At 47.8% G+C, this 22,073-nt stretch overlaps 1 long non-coding RNA gene across 1 annotated transcript in view; it reads right to left on the bottom strand.

Annotated features, from left to right (window-relative positions):
* The window catches only part of LOC108314677, a 60,858-nt gene that overhangs the window by 18,691 nt on the left and 20,094 nt on the right, over nucleotides 1-22,073 (bottom strand). The window contains exons 2-3 of the long non-coding RNA XR_005202642.1: nucleotides 976-1,075; nucleotides 198-592 (exon numbers count right to left, since the gene is read on the bottom strand). This is a non-coding gene — a long non-coding RNA (uncharacterized LOC108314677). The remainder of the gene's footprint in view (nucleotides 1-197; nucleotides 593-975; nucleotides 1,076-22,073) is intronic.

Below are 22,073 nucleotides of genomic sequence, written 5' to 3' on the forward strand. Positions count from 1 at the left end.
TGCCTGTGTGAGACACTGAGCCCCAGCCCTGTGGCAAGGGGTGGAGGGGGTGGGTGGTGCACGAGGGATAGACTCAGGAAGGAACCAGGCCAGACGGGCTGCAGGGGACACATGGGGAGGCCCTCACCAGCCATCCTTGTGATTTATTTTGGCCTCACAGAATCTTGGGAGGTAAAAGATGAAGAACAAAGACTCACAGAGGTCGAGTGAATTCCTGAAGGTCACACGGCTGCTACGCGGGAGGTCTGGGGCTCCAACAGGCATGGGACCCCCACTGGCTCCTTTTCCTTCAGCCCGAGCAAGCCCAGCCAGCAGCTGAGTCTTGAGTGATTGTTAGGAAGCGGTGGGTGTCCACAGCAATGGCACCATTTGTCCCTCACCAGCTGTGAACGCAGGCTCCAGTTCCCCCACACCCTCACCAATGCTGGTGACTTTCCATTCCTGGATGACACCCATCCTGGTGGGTGTGAGGTGGCATCTCCTTGTGGTTTTGATTTGCATTTCCTTGACAGCTTATGATGGTGAGCATCTTTTCATGTGCTCATTGGACACAAAAGGCTGCATAGTGCATAACTCCATTTCCACAAAACATCTAGGAAAAGCAAATCCATAGAGACAGAAGGCAGGCTTGCGGTTGACAAGGGCTGGGGTGAGGGACAATGGAGAGGGTCTGTGAGTGGGTGCAGGGTTTCCTCTGCGGGTGGTAAAAATGTTCCGGAGTTTGTGGCAATGGTTGCCCTGTGCTGTGAATGTACTAAATGCCACTGAATCTACACTTCGAAATGGTTACAATAGTGACTCGTATGTGAGGTGTACTTTACCAGGATAAGAATAGAAGCAATGCATTGCTATGGGCTCTTTTGGAAGGGGATTGCCTAATTACAATTTTATCATCTTATAGTCTGCTCCTTTTTTCTAGATTTTGGCATATGTATGCACGGGCTTGGACTCTTGCCGGGTTTTTTAGGAATTTACCTTAAGAAGAATGTCTTGGAAAGGCCAGCGGGGCTTTCTGCAAGTGTCCTGGTCAGATGTCAGAGCCAGTGAGGAGAATGTGCTGATTACCGGCTTCTCTCTGCAAAACAGAGCCCAGCATGTCCACGTCAGCCTCTGAGGTCACCCCCAAACTCGTCTGGCACCCAATTAAATCAATGCCCAGCCCCACGTGGAAGCCTGAAGAATGTGAACTAATAACAATAAATAGCTCGTTGGTTACTTTTTACAGACACATTTGGACTGCATTTCAGGCGATTTTACGGGCAAATTCTATTTTGAGCGTTCCCAATTTCCCAAATTGCACGTGAAACATCCGCAGGGCGAACATGAGGAGTTCTAAGCTCACGGATCTTGGACATAAATCTCAGGCTGTCCCAAGACCCAGGCAAGACTGGCGTAGCCACTGAAGTGCCCTCCCCGAGGCTTAGACAGGGCCTGGCCAAGACTGGCCCTCAGGCACAGCTGGGGAAGAGGCCAGGTCTAAGACCAGGGCCCTCCAGGAAGAGAGGGCTAGAGAATAGAGGGGTGGGGAGGTGGCGGGGAAGTGGGGGGCCATGGGGTTCACCTGCTCTAGGGAACCCCCTCCATCTTCTCAGGAGGTGGGGGCCGTTGTTGATCATAACTCCTCCCCATCCTAATTTAGGGTTGGCTTGTCCTAAAGCGGGCACAGGTGGGCTTCCCACCATCACCTTCCCTCCAGATCTGCAGCCCACCCAAGCCTCATTCAGGGCTGCCAGGTGGGCCACAGACACACGGTGCTTACTCTGTTTCCCCCACCTGCCACAAGATGTTGACATCACATGCTGTCCCTCTACCTGGAAAGCTTTGCTGACCTTTGCCCCCCCCCCACCCATCAGCTTCCCCTTCCTCCAGTGCCAACTCACTGTCACTTCCCCAGGACCGTGCCCCTGACCACCAGCCCAGGCTGGGCCAGCTCTCGGGGTGACTTGCCCCTCTCCGCCACAAGTGTCTCCTTCATTTGCATGATTCATTGACTATCTAACGGGAGACATCATGTGTCCCACTCGCCATCCCCAGCACCTAACTGGGACCTGGCTCCTGGAAGGCTCCTAGAAATAACTCACACCTAAACAAATGCCTCCATCCCTGCTCCTAGCTGCAAGAGAGTCCAGGCAGACCCATGTGACAGCCGGGGAGGCGGGCTGACACCAGGAGGAGATGGGTCTGCAGCTGAATCCTGAGATACTCTGAATCACTCATTCATTCATCTGTTTGTTCAAAACCTACTTCATGCCCAGCACTGTGCTGAAGATATGGAGATGAACAAGGCAACCCGTCAGTCTAGCTAGGGACATGTACACCCAGATTACTGTTACAAGATGAATCCCAAGGAAGTAACTTGGTGATGAACATGGGAGGAGTCAATTCCTTATCCTAGAAATGCAGAATTGATTCCAGGTCCCCCTCAGATATCATAACCTACGGATGCTTGAGTCCCTCTGTAGTACGGCACAGTGTTTGCATATAACCAATGCACACTCCCCATATACTTCAAATCATCTGTAGGTTACTTATGATACCTAATACAATGTAAATGCTATGTGCATAGTTGTTATACTGTGTTTTGGTATTATCTTTATGGTTGCACTGTTATTTGTATTGGGTTCGATTCTGGAATATTTTCAGTGTGAGGTAGGTTGAAGCTGTGGATGTGAACCTGTGGATGCCGCACAGCGAGGCACGGCTCCCCTGCTGGTTATCAGCTTCCTTCCTCATTGACACAATCCACATCCCATAATAGGCACCAAAAGTGCTAAAGGCACTCAATTTCCCAGCATGCCTTGCAGCTAAGTGTGGCCCCCATGGACCCAGTTCACTCCAACCTCAGAACTCAAGGGGAGCTCAGCAGGGGGTCTCTCGGAGAGATCTGCTTCTGGGAAAGCGCTTTCTCCCCAGTGAAGAGATTCCTGGGACGGGAGTCCCCCTGCAACCCTGTCTTTGGGTCTTACTCTGTGAGAAGGCGGGGCCTGTCGTTGGAGCCCCCGTATCATGAGGTTAACATCAGCCCATGCAGAGGCTGGGGAACCGGACAAGAGGAGGCGCCCACTCACAGTGATGCCGCTGAGCCACACTTGGAATCCATCTGCCTGCAGAATCCCCTGCCTGCAGACTTCTGTGGAGCCACTCAAGACCATCACTGCTGACACTACTCTCACTCAGGCATTCTGCTATTTAGAGCCAGGAGCAGCTGAGCCACTGCAACCTTACTGTTCCACCTCATTCTCTTGGAATCTTGTCCCAAGAACATGGGGGTGCTAAATGAGGCAATACTGGGTATGCCAGAGGGCCTGGGGGACCTCCCTGAAGGTTGCCCATGGCCAAGTCCTCTCAAAACTTCCAGGATTTTCCACAACCCTCCAGGAGTCCCAGAGCTTCCCAGAGCTCTACCGCCTATCAGCTGTCCAGCACTGACAACTTAGTCAACCTGCTGTGACTCAATTTCGTCTGCAGCAAAGAGGAAGAAAACGCCTGAGTCTGGATAAAATAAGGAAATGTGAGTGCCTGCTCTCCCTCTGCCCCTCCCAGGTCTTTTTCTGTGCCCTCACCCCACTTAGCATCCCCAGTTCTCCCTCCTGAAGACACCCAGTGACTTCACCCTCAATGCCCTTCTCAGACCTCGACTGTCAGATCCGCCAGGGAAGGGCCTTGCTCAACTGTCTTTACTCAAAGTGTGTACTTCGCAGAGGTTAGTACATATCTGGCCAAAAATTCATTTTTTTCCCAGGAAAAGAGCCTTCTCATCTCAGGGGAACTTCCCAGACACCAAAGCCCTGAAAATCTCGGGGCCACACTGTCCAGGACAGCACCTCAGGCCACACACAGCTTCTGAGCACTTGAAATAAAGATACTGGAGTAGGCTGCACGTGGTGGCTCCCGCCTGTAATCTCAGCACATTGGGAGGCCGAGGCGGGCGGATTGCCTGAGCTTAGGAGTTTGCAACCAGCCTGGGCAACATGGTAAGACCTTGTCCCTACTAAAATACAAAAAAAAAAAAAAAATGGCGGGCTGTGGTGGTGTCTGCCTGTAGTACCAGCTACTTGGGAGGCTGAGGCAGGAGAATTGCTTGAACCCGGGAGGCAGAAGTTGCACTGAGCTGAGATTGTTCCATTGCACTCTAGCCTGGGCAACTAACCAAGAGTGTCTCAAAAAAAACAAAAAAAAAAGATACTGGAGTATAAAATACATGCTGGGCACCAGATTTCAAAGGCAGAGAAAGAAAAGAATAGAAAGTATCATATTAATAATATTTACACTGATTACATATTGGTATGATGAATCGTTTTGATATATTGGGTTGCATAAAATGCATTACTAAAATTGATATCACCTGATTCTTTTTACTGGCTCACGTTGGATCACTTGCGGGATGTTTCCATGCAGCTGCGCTAATGCCAGGGCCCTGCCTGCCCTGACTCCACTCTCGGCCTCACCCACTGTCCTCCAGGCTCCAGCCATGCTGGCCTTGTCTCTGCCTCCCCAGATCTTCCCTGAAGACCCTGATTAAGGTCCTCTCTCTGCCTCGTTGCTCCAATTCATCTTGTTCCCAGCATGTATCACAGTCAGAAAGTATTAGCAGGGATTTTTTATTTATTTGCATGCCTGGCTCATTTTTAATTGACAAAAAACATATGTAGGCCAGGCATGGTGGCTCACACGCCTGTAATCCCAGCACTTTGGTAGGCCGAGGCAGGCAGATCACCTTAGGTCGGGAGTTCAAGCCCTGGCCCACATGGTGAAACCCCGTCTTTACTAAAAATACAAAAATTGGTGTGGTGGTGGATGCCTGTAATCTCAACTACTTGGTAGGCTCAGGCAGGAGAATCGCTTGAACCCGGGAGGTGGAGATTGCAGTGAGCAGAGATCACACCATTGCACTCCAGCCTGGGAGACAGAGCAAGACTCTTCTCAAAAAAAAAAAAAGAAAAGAAAAAAGAAAAAGCATATGTATTTATGATGTACATGATGTTTTGAAATATATAATATCTCTTCATCACTTCCCACTTCCTCTGGCATGGAAAAGATGTTCAATGATTTGTTAATAAACCAATTTTAAATAAAGTAATGAACAACTGAATGAACGAAGATATGTTCTCGGGGTGCAGCGGATGAGGAAGCTACAGCAACCGCAATCTGGCCTCAGGGCCATGGTGTCCTGTCCACCTCAAATATCAGTTTGTTGCCTGAGGCATTGTGCAAAAGTCCGAAGTGTAAATGGCAAACTTCAAATTATTGGCACACCCATCATCCTGCAATCTTTATTTCATTTTCATTTGTATGCTCCCATTCAGCCATTTTCTATTTGTATACACGCTTTTCATAATTTCCATTGTACATCTTTTACTGGCGTTTAACTTTTAACGTTGCATCACTTACATTTTTCCAAGTTTCTATGGGACCCTAAATTGGCTACTAAATGTTGAATCATATTTTGCTGTTTCAAAATTTGAGAATCATGTTATTATAGAAAAGGGGACTATGGGCCAAATCTTGCCTGCTGCCTGTTTTTGTAAATAAAGTTTTATTGGAGCACAGGCCCTCTCCTTGCTTACGTGCTGTCTGTAGCTGCTTTCGTGTCATAATGACAGAGCTGGGGAGCTGAGACAGACACTGCATATATGTGGTCTGCAAAGCCAGAAGCGTTTACTGTCTTTGCCTTTAAGAAGAAGGTAGCCATCCCCAATTCTAGAACACTTAGATATTTCCAGATACTGGCAATTAGATTACCTGTCAGTGAACACTTATCTTTGTGCATTTGATTTTTAACTCTTAATACTACCTCTCCTTGTATAAAATCTTAGGGATAGAATCAGTTGGCTGAAGAGAACCAACATTTTTTGCAATGCTTTACCCTCATGTTGTATAAAATTTACCAGGCTACCAAGAGTCAGTGGAGGCTCTAGTTTCACTGCAATCAAATGAACACTAAATGCTAATATTTAGAATGTCAGGGGTTAATATGGGAAGTATAGAAATGATACTTGAGGGCTTCTTTAATTTCATTATCTTCAATATTTAGTGACCAGATTTATCTTTTGGGAGTGGTTTTACTATTCCAAAAGCCCAATAATAAAGTTGCAGTGAACTTTGTTTTAAAGGGGTATTCAAATACCTTAAACTTGTTCTAAAAAGCCTCTTCCCAGAGAAAAGCATTTCTTTTACTAAGGGAATTAACCTCTGGGGACAGCAATTTCAGTGAGGTAGTCCTAATCCATGGCGTATGGAGTCATGTATGTGGTGTGACTCCCAAAGGAGATTGTAGCCTGCAGCCAGGGCTGAGCCCCTCTGGCCCTACTTGACTTCCCAGCTCCTTGTTTTGGCATCTTCACCCCCTTCACACCCTTGCCCTTTCCTGCCCCAGTCCTCCAGCCATGGAGGCCTCATGTTTCCTTTCATCTACGCATAGGACTCCTCCAACTGCAATGCTGTCTCCAGCCCTTGACCACCAACCAAGTCTGACTCATCCATCAGAAGAAACATCAAATAGGACCGTAGATGCAAGACTAGATTGAACATTGCGCATGTTTCAAAGGCTGCACACATGGGTTCTAATCTTGGCTAGGACTTAATGGCTGTCTGATTCAAGGAAAACTTTGAACCCTGTCAGCTCACTTTCCTCTACATAGAATGGAAATCATAATGCTGAATTGGCCAGGTTGTTGTGAGGGCTGTAGGTGATAAGTGTGAGTCATGGTGGCCCAAATATGAGCAATACATCCCAATAAATACTGGTTTTAAAACATGCATTATTGTTTTGCTGAAACATTTGCCCTTTAGAGGGAACTAGCCCAACATGCTTCTAGAAAGGATCTTTGAACACTGCCTGTTTTTTGCCTCTTTAAAGACATTTATGTGAGACTCCTGTCTCTGAGCATCTTTAGGGACAGCAAACCTTTATCTTCAGAAGCAGGTTTCGATTTTAAAATAGTCTTTCAGAGCCATTCCTGATGATTCACTGGTACAACAAGCATGGCTTGTTTCCCCAGTAAAGAAACAAAACCAGTCTCACCATTGGATTCTGTAACCTCTGGGTGTGTCTGCAAGTCTCCAATGTCAAAAACTGATCAAATATTGAGAGTGCCTTTGTGGACTGGGGTTTTCTATCTATTTATTTGTTTATTTAACAAGTGTCTGTTCATCTTTTGCAGGAGGCTGGGGATGGATGAATAGATGGATGGGTGGATGGACAGAGATAGAAATAAATAATGGAGATAGACAAATGATAGAGATGGATAAATATAGATAAAAGACAGATGATAAAGATAATAGATATAGATAATATATAGATGATAGAGATGAACAGAGGATACACATGCATGCTTAGATAGATAGATAGATGCTAGACCCCTGATGCAAAACCACTTGATGCTATTAGGGACATTCATTACAATCAAGGCGTATCATGAGACTAATGACTAAAGACTTATGATGTAAATTGTATTAAGAGCTATTGTCGAGGACAATAACCTCACTTAAGCATAAATGAGTACAATTACTGTGTCAATTAAAAGAAGAAATTAGAGTTAAAAAGCAAGCAAAGCTTTGCCTGAGACTGGAAATGATAATCAAAACCCAGTCTTCTCATTGGCAAATTAACCGGTTAGTCATTAGTAGACAGACTTCAGTTAGAGCACAGACATGCAGAGTTGGTCACCCTCACACGTGGACGCATCCAACCGGTGAGGTTCTGAATCTCACACCCGAATGCAGTCGAAAGTTGGAAATGTGACTGTCCTACCTGGGCCCAGACTACAGGTTGGATGGCGACTCATTTTTGATCCCAGTTCACAGGCGCTATGATGATGCTCATACCTGGAACCACCAATAGGCCAAATAAAGCATCTTTAATTGCAGGAATGTGAGAGCGTCTGCTCACACCATGGGGCAGGGTGTCTGTGGGTTCAAATGAGGACACTTGCGATTCCCAGGTGCCAGCACTAGAACATTGTCTTATGATCTGCTATTCCCTTCTGCCTGTCGGGGGATCATGGGCCCCTAGAATCAGGGATCTGTCCATCTCTATCCCAACCCTGGCCATGGGAGGCCCCAGTCATTCCCAACAGGCCTGGGTCCAACCCCTCTCCAGTCTCCTCACTTCCCTAGACCTCATCTATTCTGATCAAAAGATAGGGACAACGATGATTCAGGGAGAACTAATTGAACCTGTGTGTGTTTCACACTTGCACGGCACCTATGGGTGCCAAGTGCTCAGCGTACACGAAGGAAACACCATCCTCCTCCTCCCCACCGTCTCCAGCTTCTACTACGTACTTGCCATGTGGTGGAAACTAAGCGATTTTGTGAAAATCACAATCCCACGGAGATTCCCATGCACAGTGAGGGCACTATGATCTTTACTCCCTTTGTTTCAAGAAGCAGATGGAGGCACAGAGAGAGGAAGTTGCTAGAGGCTGACCCAGGCAGGAAGTGGCAGAGGCAGGATTTGAACCCAAGCATCTCGCCCCGGAGCTCAGGTTCTGAACTCTAGTAATATGGGTCTCTCTGAACGTAGGCTAAATGCCTATTTAAAACTAGTTGAAAGCATGCTATTGGATATACTTAGGCACAAAAATGTTATTTACATGCCTGAATACAATTAGAAGATTTCACAGTTAATTTAGCACATAGGACCATTACGTTGGATAATTCGAATCAGCTCTTCCATTTGATCTTTTCTGAAACTGGCTGATGCTATTATTACTATGGCTAAAAATGAAGAGGAAACCTTTCCTGTGCTGTCTCGTAGCCAAGTCAGCTAACGATTTTCTAATATCTGTCGTTATGAACTGGAAAATGTGTTCTAATCTCTGTGAAAGTTTCCAAGTAAGATCTTTATCACCAAACACACAGAAAGGATGGAGATAAACAGCCCAGTTCACCCCAAATGCCTTTTTTGTTGTGTTTTTAAAACATGCATGATTTATTTCATTTGCAGTTGAGCATTTTGGGTGGCTGGCTCTCCTTGTTTTCTGTTTTCCCTTTCCATGGCTTAGCATTTATTCTACATGGGAGAGGCATGGGGTGCAGAATGGTGGCATTGGGGCTGTGTGCCGATCCCTGGGGCTGGCTCCCATAAGTAAACCAGCTTTTTCAGCCCTAGAGGCCAGCTTCCTGGGGAAGATTCCAGAACAGTGACTGCAAGGTAGAAAGGTGCACTAAAGTCAAGCACCTGCACAAGGAGGCTGTGGGCAGGTTCCCCATCCTAAAGCTTTAGACCTGAGGTGCTCACCAGGGAGGGGCCACGTGCTCCCCCACCTTTAGAGTGAGCCACGTGAACCTCTAGACAGGAGAGCTAAGACAGATAGCAACCTAGTTAGATTTAAAATCTAAACATTTTCAAACATTCCATTTCATAATATTGCATACTGTATTGGAAAACAGCTTTTCTCTATATAACTTGAAAACGCAGAGTAACAAAGTGTTTTTGGCAGGTGGAGATTTTTAGGTGGGATCACAGTGGTTAATGAGGACATATTCTCCATAGCCCTTTGGGGCAGTGGATGTATGAATTGCATATAAAATGGGATGTGTTTCTGCATTTCTCAAAGGAGATATCTGTTTAAGAAAGCTAAGAAACATTTATTTGGAGAATGAGCCAAAGAGTTAGTTAAGAAACCAGCTGCTTTACACTTACCTAATCATTCACAAATTCAGAATAGATGAACATAGCACCAGCTGATTGCTCAGCACAGAGCCCAACCACATCTAAACTCGGGAGGTTTTAGCTCTGATTGGGGGTAGGCAGGTTTTAGCAAAGCATGGTTGGGGTAGGGGCTTATCCTAGCCAAGACCTGCCATGACCCATACAGGCACGACCTTCCTTGTCTTTGGGACTGATACTCTCATTGCAGGGAGCTGTCAGTCTCGGAGTTCTTGAGAAAGATCAATGTGGCTGATAAGCTCTTCCTGGATGAGTGACACAGCCACTTCTCAGTATTATCGTGTTATCACCGTGCCTTCTGTGATTGCACAAATCCTCACAACCTCCCAGCTGCTCATGCTCAGGGGTATCATCTTTCTTCAAAACGCCCCTCTCTCTGGCAGCGGGAGCATCTATTTATAGGCTCCTATGGATTTAGAGTGAAAGAATCCTATTTTCTGGGATCTGCCACTGGGGAGATGTACTCGCATCAAATTTTTTTCTCTGTTACTGTTCTCTGAGGCCCACAGAAGCGAGGGGCATGCCTAGGATCACTTGGTGAGTTAGAAGGGGACCCAGCCCAGGACACCAGCCTCCTGTCCCCCTTCAGGGCTCCCTCCCACCATGACGTCACAGTGCACACACCCGTTGCTCTGAGTCAGGGAGCTGGGAGTGGACGACATGCCAAGTAGAAATTGGGGCGCAATGTTGCCAAATGTATGAATTTGTAAAACGTGAAAATGTTTTCTATAATAAATAATTCCCCCATTTTTAAAAACACTGAGTTTCCAAAAATGCAAAACCTCAATTGAATCTAATCAAACAAACTCAAAGAGACGCACAACAGCAAAATGCAAGTCTCTACACTCTTCCAAAATGCCAGCGCAGTAAAGACAGATTAAGACAGAGGAATGTTCCAGGTTAAAGAAGACCAAGGAGACAGCCACATGCAAGGTGTGCTTCCAGGTTGAAGCCTGGATGGGAAGGCAAAAGTTGCCCTAAAGCACAGCATTGGGACAAATGATGATGTTTGAAAAGGAAGATCAGCTAAGAGCATTCTGGTGCTATGGCTGTACAGGAGAACGTCCTCCTCCTTGGGAGAACATCGATGTGTTCACAGCTGAGGAACACACCCTCCACAAGTTCCTGTCAAAGAGTTCAACAAAAATAAAGAAATAAAGGATGACAATGATGATGCTGATAGTGACAGACAAGGAGCAAAGAGCAAGTGCAGCAAATGCCAGCCACAGGTGAGCCCAGCCACAGGTGAGCCCAGCCATAGGTGAGCCCAGCCATAGGTGAGTCCACCCACAGGTGAGCCCAGCTACAGGTGAGCCCAGCCATAGGTGAGCCCAGCCATAGGTGAGCCCAGCCACAGGTGAGTCCACCCACAGGTGAGCCCAGCCACAGGCAAGCCCAGCCACAGGTGAGCCCAGCCATAGGTGAGCCCAGCTACAGGTGAGCCCAGCTACAGATGAGCCCAGCCACAGATGAGCCCACCCATAGGTTAGCCCAGCCATAGGTGAGCCCAGCTACAGGTGAGCCCAGCCATAGGTGAGCCCAGCCATAGGTGAGTCCACCCACAAGAGAGCCCAGCCACAGGGGAGCTCAGCCGCCACAGGTAAGCCCAGCCACAGGAATATACCAGGCCATTGTAATATTTGTCCATTTTTCTACAGATCCAATTTTTTTAAAGTAAAAACTTTTATAAAAGCAAATAAAACAGGGAAAAATACAGCCAGGGAGCCATGCCTAGCCTCCCTGCCCATCTGCCCCTCTCATGGGCTGCCCCAGGACAGAAGCTGCCCCTGTAACACAGTGCCCGTTGGTGAAAGGCGCTCAGGTGACCCACCGAGCAGTCCAATCTCATCCAAAGACGTGAGCAGCAAGACTGCTTCGAGCACCCATCTGCCAGGGCGCACAGGGAAGAACACATCAGAAGCAGCTCCTGGCCTCGTGGACTTACAGGCTAGAAGCATTCAGATCAGAGCACAAGCAAACTCCGCCCTGTGCGAAGGCACTGAATATGCATGTGCTGATGGGGACAGTGGGCAGCAGCAGCAGCAGTCAGGGCCAGAGGCACTCAAGAGCAAAGAGGACAGGGAAGCTCACCCTGATGGGGTAGTCAGGGAAGGAGAGCAAAAGCCCCGCCATCCAAGAACTCAGGAAAGGGGTTCCAGCAGCCACCGCCCCATCACACAATGAAGACCAGAGGCCCACGTGCCAGGCACGTTGAGGTAGAGCTAGAGGGTGCAAGGGTGAGTTTTGGGAGCTACGTGGCACTGGCCTGGAAGGTCACCTACAGGAATGGATTTCATTCTGATGGAGAAGGGCCTGTGTCCAACCCTGCCCCTCTGCCTCTGTGCTGTTGGAAGCCTGCAGCTGATGATGACATTAAGAGCAGAGCCGTCTGACATTGCTCTTGCTGCAGGCCCAACACGGCTCTGAGCATGCGTCTCTGAGCCAATTCAGTCCCCACACCAGCCCAGCTAGGAAGGTATGGCTATTATCCCCATGTTGCAGATGAAAAAACTGAGACATCAATGTGAAAAGGGCCGTTGTGGAAAACAGCTCTGTACAGGGTTGAAGTGTGTCACCAAAACAGTTATGATCAAGTCCTACCCCTGGCCACATGTGAGTGAGACCTTATTTGGAAGTGGTGTCACTGCAGATATAATTGGGTTAAGATGTGGTCATATGGGATGAGGGTGGACCCTAATCCAACAGGACTGGTGACTTCATAAGAAGAGGGAAATTTGGACACAGACCCACACAGAGGGAAGACGGAAGAGGCCACAGTGATGCACCTCAGAGCCAGGGAATCCCAAGGAGAGCCAGTGAGACTGGAAGCGGGAAGAGGCAGGAAGCATCCTCCCCTGGAGCCCTCGGAGGGAGCACGGCCCTGCCCGCACCTCAGTTTCAGACTCCCAGCCTCCGGGACTGTGAGAAACTTGATTCTGCTACAGTAAGCCCCACTGTTTGCGGTTATTCATTATGGCCCTGGACATGAATATCAGCTCTAGAGAGGGTTGTCAGATGTGCATACAGGGGCTGGTCCCATCCACTGCAAGAAGCTGGTGGCATGGGGGCTCCTACAGGTTGTCGTTGGCATCGACTGGGGAACAACTGTGCCCCTCGTCAGCCACCCCAGCCCCAAAACATATCGGAACAGAGGTCCTGTAGAACCCACAGGAAAGAAAAATGAAAGTCAAGCAGTCATTACTTCTTTCCCTTCCTCTTTCCCTTGGGGCATCATTGGATAAATTGTAAGCTGGGCCACACTGGAGTTCTCCCACATTTGGCCCAGAGCTGTTTTGATGGACAGCTGTCCACAGAGGGGCAGACGCCTCCAGGAGCTGTGCCTGCAGGACAGGACGGGACTGCCACCATGGCCTCCCTGGGACCCCAAATCAGATACCTGATCAAATTAGCACGTGCAGCTGTCCAAATCGTGGTCCTGAAACCTGATGACTGGTTCTGTGAGGGGCCAGGGACAATCCACAGAGGAGAACCAGCTTTCTAACGAAAACATTTGCGGGAGAAACAAAGGAGACTTTCTCTCTGAGCCCGTCCTGCCTGCGGACCTTCCCTGGGAAGGAGGGAAAAAAGAGGGAGGAAACAGGGGGGTCAGGATGGCGGGATGGGTGCGGCGGGAGCCCGAGACCCTCCCTCACCGCACAGTGCCTGTCCCCAGCTGGTGGACCCCAGCCCCTGCCTGCCCCAGCATTCCAGGATATCTGATTCCTGACCAGGGAGGCTGTCTCAGTAAACAAACGTTAAGGCTTACGGTGAGCTGTTCAGCATGCATTTTCCTCACAGGGAAATAAGCCAATCTTGCAGGATTTGGAATTTTGGAAGTTTTCATTTGGGAGTAAACAAGCCCCCTTTGATTTCCCTCTCAAGGTACGCCAGGAATAGACATTTTGATTTGACATCCAAGCAGGGGGATCGTCTGTTTTTTGTATAACAGTAGTGGCTGTTTAGAGAAAGGATCGGTAGTTAAACTTTCAAGTCTCAGCCAGAAATTACATGTAAACAAACTGTCGTGAAGGCACCAATGAGTGCCAGATGATGCCAGGTAGAGGCCTGGGGGCTTCTCCAGGCTGCCCTAGAGCCGAGGATGAAAGGACACTGCAAGCCGCCTGACCGACCAAGGACACAGCACGAACACTGTAAACACACACCTGAACAGCGGAAGTCCGAGTCGCAGAATTTGCACTCAGGCCCAGCACTCCGTGTGTGTGAAGTCCCTAGAAAGACGTTTCTGCTGCTTGCTTGCTCTGGAAGCCCTGCACTTGGAGCAGCATTTTGGTGGCTGCCTGAGGGCGAGGGAGCAGAGGGCTTCACCGCTCAGGAGTGATGGGAGCCACGTTGCTGACGGTACTGTACAGCAGACTAAATACAGTGCCATGAACTAGGGTTTTGCAGAGGTGGAGGCTGTAAAGACACTCTTCTGGTTTGTTTTTTTTGTTTGTTTTTTTTTTTTGAGATGGAGTTTTGCCCTTGTTGCCCAGGCTGGAGTGCAGTGCTGCCATCTCGGCTCACTGCCACCTCTGCCTCCCAGATTCAATTGATTCTCCTGCTTCGGCTTCCCGAGTAGCTGAGATTACAGGCATGCACCACCACACCCAGCTAATTTTGTATTTTTAGTAGAGACAGGGTTTCTCCATGTTGGTCAGGCTAGTCTTGAACTCCCAACCACAGGTGATCTGTCTGTCTTGGCTTCCCAGATTGCTGGGATTACAGGTGTGAGCTACCGCACCCGGCCTACCCTGACTTCTAAGTCAGGTGATGATACAGAGAGCAAGGCCGGTTATCACAAGAGGGATGAGATGACGCCGCTCCCACAAAAGCACTCGCTCTCCAGGGGGTGATGTGGCACCACTGAGCTGCTGTGGTTCTCGACAGCTGACACTGCCACTCTGACTCACGTGCCACACTTCTCTTAAGCAGCTGACAACCATCGTTACTTTTAAATCTCCCAGTGTCTTGCCAGGTGGGTGCTATTATTTTCTCATTTTACTGCTGAGCTAGCTGAGTCTTCGGGACATTCAGTACCTTGAGCGAGTCCTGCGGCTGGGACACAGAGGGGAGGGCATAGCACCCACATCGCCCTGACCTCTGGGAACCCCATGCTTTTTTGTTGGAAGACTGTTTTTCTCAATGGCCTTTTCTCCCTCCAATAATTATAGTCTGCTCAGTAATTTCACACAGTGTCACTAATTTATCCACTAATCCATTCAGCAAATCCTTACTGGGTTGCCATTTTGTCGGGTACTGGGAGGCATCTGCATAAAGGATGTGTCCAGGCAGTGGGGGTAAACCAGTGAACAAAAAGACAAAATCCCTGTTCTTCCGAGGCTGGCACTGTGGTGGGGAGAGATGGGTAAACACAGTGAAGAAGTAAACTATAGGACAGACTAGGAAAGAGAGAACAAGGCCAGGGGTGGGGGTTGGGAGAGCTGGGTTGGAGTGTGCATGTGGATTGAGCACTGGCCAGCTCTAAGCTGGACGCCAGGGGTTAAGACAGGAGTGAGGCCAAGCTTCTGTGCACAAGCTCATGGCCCATCCGGAGAGACGGACATGGGAACCATCACCACCACACCGGGGGAGAAGGGCTATGCGGAAGCGAGGAGAAGGACATGATGTGGGAACAGGAGGGAAGGTGTCTACACTCTCACAGGCAACCCCAGGGAGCTGCACAGAAGCACACCCGTGGATGTGCGTTGCTTCCCCTGCCAGGTCACCGCCACCGCGGCAGCTGCTGTTGCCATTTCTGACCCACTAAGTGTTAACCCACGCTAAAGGCTTCATTGCCTTCTCAGAACGGCTCCGTGAGAAAGAAACTGAGGCTTGGAGAGAGCAAACGATCTGCCTCTGGTCCCATAGAGATGATGGTGGCTTCAGACCACCACCAGATCTGTGTCTGTCTCAAACCCCACTCCCATCCAGAATTTTATACTGCAATACTTTTGAAGGAAAGAACTATTTCTTGTCTTCCCTCTATCTGCTGTAGACCTAGCACAGCTTCTTGAAAAGATTACATGCTCAGTAAACAGTTGCTGAATAAATGAATGTATTTTGTAGTTATATATGGTCTGTGCTTTGTTCCCTGTATATAGGCATTCTCTCTCTCTCTTTCTCTCTCTCGCTCTTCCTCCCTCCCTCCCTCCCTCTCACTCTTCCTCTCCCTCTCTTCCTCTGCCTCTCTTCCTGCATTCCTTCCTTCCCCTACTGAGCAGGAGAGGAAAGAGTAATGTTTAGAGACACTCCCCCAAGATTACAGGTGTGTACCCAGCTTGTCTTGTGGCTGAAGGATTAGCTGTCTTTTCTCCTGGTGGCTTTACTCTGTGCTACCTGACAAGAGGTAGGTTCTGGAAAAACATGGCACCTTGGCTTCCTTCTCCTCACTCTCCAAGTTACTCACCTCTCAGGATGCAAGGGCACTGGGTTATTTGCATGCACAACCCCATGGCCTGGTGAAAGGCTAGGCCTTGCGCCAGCCCTAAGGCCAGGTGGCCTCTCTTCACAGTCTTCAGCAGCCCATAGGAGGGGAGCCAAGCTCAGATCCAATTAGTGGTTCCTCACAAGTCCCTCCTGAGTGAGAAGGCACAGGAAGGTGAAGCTGCACATCAAAGGCTCCACCTCTTCCATGCACTGAGGCTCGGCCCAGGTCCCTGGAGCAGGCTGCAGAGGAGCTCCATCCAAGATGCCCTGTGAGCTTGGAAAAGTCCTCCTGGAGCAGGGTGGGCCGTGGTTTTAGGAGGAGTCAGGTTCTGAGTCCAGGACATCAGAGGTTTGTCTGAAACCTCTCCAAACCTTTCACATTGGAGAAATTGCAGTGGGAGGCTGCCACCCTCCATCCCTGCAGTGAGACTTCTGGCACCTCTGCCCTCCGTTCTGGCCAGAAACAGCGAAGCCGAATTCTTTGCTCCCACACCCCACGCACTTTCAGCTGCACACAGAGTCCCCATTGACTTCAAAGGGAAGAACGGAGAAGAAACAGGGGCCGCCTGTCAGCAGAGGTTCCTAAACATGAGTTCAACACTCGCAGGCCCTACACCAACAACACAGCCAAATATCTACCTGGGGTGGAATGGGGTGTGGGAAGGAGAGGTGGAAGGGGACCCCCTCAAAACTAGGCAGGCTCAGCCATGCTTGCACAGAGGTGCAGCTCCCAAAGTGCCTGGAAGCCCCCAGTGGGGACTCCCTTTGGTCCAGGGATTGTCTTCCAGAAATGAAGCTTGAGGGATGTGTGCAGACCCTACCTCCCTGAGATCTGCTCAGCCACAGTGGCCACCAAGCCCAGCGTGGCTCCACTTGCTGTCAGAGTCAAAGGAAATGCAACGGGGGGCAGCCAGCACACCCACGGCCCGTGTAAGGCGTTCTCCCTGGCGGCAGCCGATGCTGCAGAGATGCGAACATGACCGGAGCTAAGGGGGCTTACAGAATCGAAGGCCATTAGTAGATCTGCAGGGTGGACAGTGAAAAAGAGGAGAGCAGAGCCTGCCGGCAGCCTGTCCCCAAACCACACATCCAGGAAATGGCAGGACTGGGACCAACAGGTAAGTCTTTTCTTCTGCATGTCTTTTTCATATGCTATTTCCAAGGGAAGAGCTAACTGGAGATAGATAGGACCCATCATTCATTCATTCATTTAATCATCCATTCATTCATGTATTCAACAAATATTACCAAAGACCTGCTCAGGGCTAGACTCTAGATCAATCCTGGGACACAAAGATGATAAGTCAGAATTTATAGTTTGATGGGGGAAGGAGAGGTATAAGAATTTGTTTAAATACCTGTTTCATTTCTACCCAAAAGAAATGAAACAGGTATTTAAACAAATGCTTTTACACAAATGTTCACAGCCACATGACTCACAATGGCCAAAATATGGAAAGAGTCCAAATGTCTGTCAATAGATGGTGAAGAAAAACATACTGTACAATGGAATATGATTCAGCCATAAAAAGGAACAAAGTGCTGATTCATGTTACAATAGATGAACTTCAAAAATATGACACTACGTGAAAGAAGCCAAACTCAAAAGGCCACATATTTAACAGTTTTTGTGAATGTCCAGAACAGCTAAGCTCATGGAGACAGAAAGCAGACTAGGTAATGCTGGCGGAAGGGGTACGTGGGGAGAGACTGCTCATGGAGACAGGGTTTCTTTTGGGAGGTGGTGAATATCTCATCAAACTAGATAGAGGTGGTGATGATGCACCACTGCGAGTGCACTGAAGACCACCGAACTGTATACTTTAAAGTGGTCCTTTGTATGTTTTGTGAATTTTATCTGTGAAACAAAATATAAAAATACAGGACAATAAAAGAGATAATGAAATCAAGCACAAAGGAAGGACAGAGTTTTTTGTTGTCTTTTTGTGGAGTTTTTTGTTATTTATTTCATTGTACTTGAAGTTCTGGGGTACATGTGCAGAACATGCAGGTTTGTTACATAGGTATACATGTTCCATGGTGGTTGACTGCATCCATCACCCCATCTACGGTAGGTATTTCTCCTAATGCTATCCCTTCCCTAGACTGCACTCTACAACAGACTCCTGTGTGTGTCATGTTCCCCTCCCTGTGTCCATGTGTTCTCGTTGTTCAACTCCCACTTATGAGTGAGAACATGCGGTGTTTGGTTTTCTGTTCTTGCATTAGTTTGCTTAGAATGATGGTTTCCAGATCATCCATGTCCTTGCAAGAAACATGAACTCATCCTTTTTTATGGCTGCATAGTATTCCATGGTGTATATGTGCCACATTTTCTTTATCCAGTCTATCATTGATGACATTTGGTTTGGTTCCAAATCTTTGCTATTGTGAACAGTGCCACAGTAAACATATGTGTGCATGGGTCTTTATAACGGAATGATCTATAATTATTTGGGTATATACCCAGGAATGGGATTGCTGGGTCAAAACGTATTTCTAGTTCTGGATCCTTGTGGAATTGCCACATGTCTTCCACAACGGTTGAACTAATTTATACTCCCACTAACAGTGTAAACGTGTTCCTGTTCTCCACATCTCCTCCAGCATCTGTTGTCTCCTGACTTTTTAATGACTGCCAATCTCACTGGCATGAGCTGGTATCTAAATGTGAGTTTAATCCGCATTTCTCAAATGGCCAGTGTTGATGAGCTTTTTTTCTTATGTTTGTTGGCTGCATAAATGTCTCACTTTGAGAAGTGTCTGTTCATATCCTTGTGGCTCTCTGAACGACTGGGTGTCCCACACCCCTCATCTCTGCATTAATGAGGGCACTCAAAATTGGCTGTGCTTGCATTCTCATTAGCAAGGACTTTCCTGCCTTTAAAATTATTGTAATTGTATTCAACTCTCAGTCTCCCTTCACATAAGTCACTATCGTCACATTCAGGGGAATTTCCATTCTTCCAATTGCGTATATAAATGTCTACAACAGACCATTTCTCTCCCTTCCTCTGGTCCTTCAAAATACAATTCCAGGAAGGCAATGACACGAGTAATTACTTGCATGTGCTCTGCTTGCTAGAGTTCCTTGAACCCTTTCACAGGTATCCCGTAAGTTCTTCCTTCTAGGGCAAAATTCCTATCTCCATCTCCATCTTGAAGAGGGGAGGAACAGTAAAATAGTATGCAGTCACTACCTGCTACCCCCTGGGCTTTGGAGACGGTAACCCTGTCTTTGAGTCCCAGCCTTGCCTTTTACTAACTGTGTGACCTTGGGCAAATAACTTGACCTCTGTGTTCTCCATTTCTTCATCTGTCAAATGGGAATAATACCTTTCTCATGGGGTTTTTGACCCATCGTTGGGATGTAACATGCTAGAAATGAGAAGTGAGGAGACACACCGTGCTCTTAGAGGAGCTGGAATTCCAAGTGAGGAGTTTATTAAAAGGGGGAATTATAGCACTGAATAGGAAGCTTTAGGGATGATTTGGTCCAAACTTGCTGTCTTGTAGGTTCTGAGTCTGAGACATACAGAGGTGAAACAGCTTCAATTGTCAAGGGCCTTCCAGTAGATCTTTGGGTCTCAGTACGGATGCATACTCAGATTACGCAGGCAGCCCAGGTTCCACTCCTGGCTAATTGAGTCAGAATCTCTGCAGGGGGGGAGGGTTACTTTTTAAAAAGCTCCCAGGTGACTGTAATGTGCAGCCAGGTGTGAGACCACCTCCTCCTTGAACATCTTCTGCTCACATCAACGAATACTCACTGAGCACTTACTCTGAATCAAATGGTGACTTGGCTCCTTTCGAAAAGGTTGTGATCTTTTAACATAATCCAAGTCAACTGAGCTTTACAGAGGAAACTTGATGGGATTCCCAAGCTAAATGTCCTCCGATACCCCAAGCTTAATGCCTCTCTCTTACCTTTTCACCCAACCCAAACTATCCTGGTTAATGTCAACACCATCTTCCCCTTCTTGAATAAAAACCTTGAGCACGGTTTATGACTCTTTCCTGTCTCTCACCCACGTGATTCCAAACCAACACAGCTCAGTAAATATGTTCGTTCACCCCTAGACAGGTTCATTTTTCATTCCCACCACATAGATACTTTACAGCGCTTCTTACCCACCTTCCCTCTTTGAAGACTGCGTTATCTGCTCCTTCACAGAGAAAGTGGTTCACTGTGCACCAACCTTCTCATTTAATCATCTCGTTACTCTCCCTCCCCTGCTCCCTCCCTTTTGTCCTGCCTGCCTTCCCTCCTTCCTCCCTTCCTTCCTTCTTTCCATTATTCCTTCTTTCTTTTTTCTCTCTCTTTTTTCTATCTCCCTTTCCCTCCATCTCTTTGCCTTCTTCCCCCTCAAGTTTCTGCCATTCTCAGAACAAGGATTTAGATCATCCCCCAAAATAAGTGTTCCTTTTCTAAAGGCTGTGACGATGCAGGCTCTTCTTACTACTCAGTGCTGGGCTCAGACGATGTCTTCAGATAATCCTTGCTGAGTGGAGGGGATAGGGCTTCATAAGGTGTGGGCCCTCTCAAGGGGGTTTTCCTTCCAATGCTTTCTATCAGCTAGGGTTTCCGCATCCTGGGAGGGAGGTGGAGGACAGAGATCTCCAAGCATCATAGAAGGAGAAGTTGGATATTGAAGGAATCTTGGAATCACTCTGCCCTGCTCGTGCTCACACATGCGAGACACCAAGCATCACATGGGCCAGTGTCACATGGGCCAGCGTCACGTGACGTTTGGTGTCTCACATGTGTGAGCACAAGCTGGGTAGAGCAGGCCAGGTCCTTCCAAAGTGTTCCAGGTCCTCCCGACAGAACACAGTGTCAGCAACAGAGCCCAGATGCAAATCCAGAATATTTGACTTCCACATTTCTTTCCAAGTTTCTAGCAGCTTCTCACCTCATGATCTTTCCTTTGTGACTCCCTTTGGAGGCCTTGAGGATAAATTCAGAAATTTATTATAAGACTAAAAATTAGAAGTCACGTCAGTCTCTTTTCTCCTCTTAAGGATATTTAAAAGGTAAAATGAGAGACTGCCACACAGGCTCCCAGATTTAAACACCTACAGAAGCCAGGCCTGCGGTTTAAATAAACAAAGTGCACTAGGTGTGAGACAGCAGGGAGTGGTGGGGACTGCAGCACACTGGAAAGCACAGCTTCTTTCAAAGAGGACAGCCACTGCTCACCTCCAGCCAGTGTCTGCCAGGTGGAACGCTCAGCTTTAGCCAGATCTTCTGATTTTTCGAGAAAAGCTAGAGATGTAGGTTTTTTTTTTTTTTTTAATAGCAAAGATGTACTTTATCGTAAGCAATACCATGTATCTGCTCAGGTCGGCTCTCCTTACTTTGCTGTCATCCACTCTCTGAAGGTTTGGGAGATTTTTCCAAAGTGTTTCAGAAACTCTATTAGGACATTTTCTCAGCTGGTCTTCCCCTTTGGACAGAGATCTGTGGATATTCTCGGATTTTATCATTTGTCCTTTGTCCACCTGAATCTGAAACTAGTGATTTTCTTCTTTCTTTCTTTCTCCTGTGGTATATTTTTTGAATCTTGACCTTTAACTTTTGTTTGACTATTACCCACTTCCATTGTTGTCTCGGTCTTCCCCTCACTTTTAAGCAACTTCTCTTGATTTAGGAAACAGTTAAGTTGATGCTTAGCCTTTTCAGCTTCCTGTAAGGCCTGTTTCAACCGCCCTGAAAGACTTTAAGAGCTGTGAGATGCATTTTTAAAATTTAAACACATCTATGGACTGATCTGGTTCCCAAGCCACCAGGTACATCCTCTGCTTTAGAGTATTAGAATATCTCAGGTAGGGATGTCACTGAGCCTCTAAGCTGTACGCCATCCCCATACAGCCCGCTCTGCCATGGCCAGGAAAAGGAGAAGTCTCCTGGCAGAAATGACAGCTGACATCAATTGTTTGAATTTGGATGTGTCTGTGTGACCTGCCACCC

Source organism: Cebus imitator, unplaced genomic scaffold (genome assembly GCF_001604975.1).
Source record: "Cebus imitator isolate Cc_AM_T3 unplaced genomic scaffold, Cebus_imitator-1.0 Scaffold159, whole genome shotgun sequence".
Classification (NCBI taxonomy): Eukaryota; Metazoa; Chordata; class Mammalia; order Primates; family Cebidae; genus Cebus; species Cebus imitator.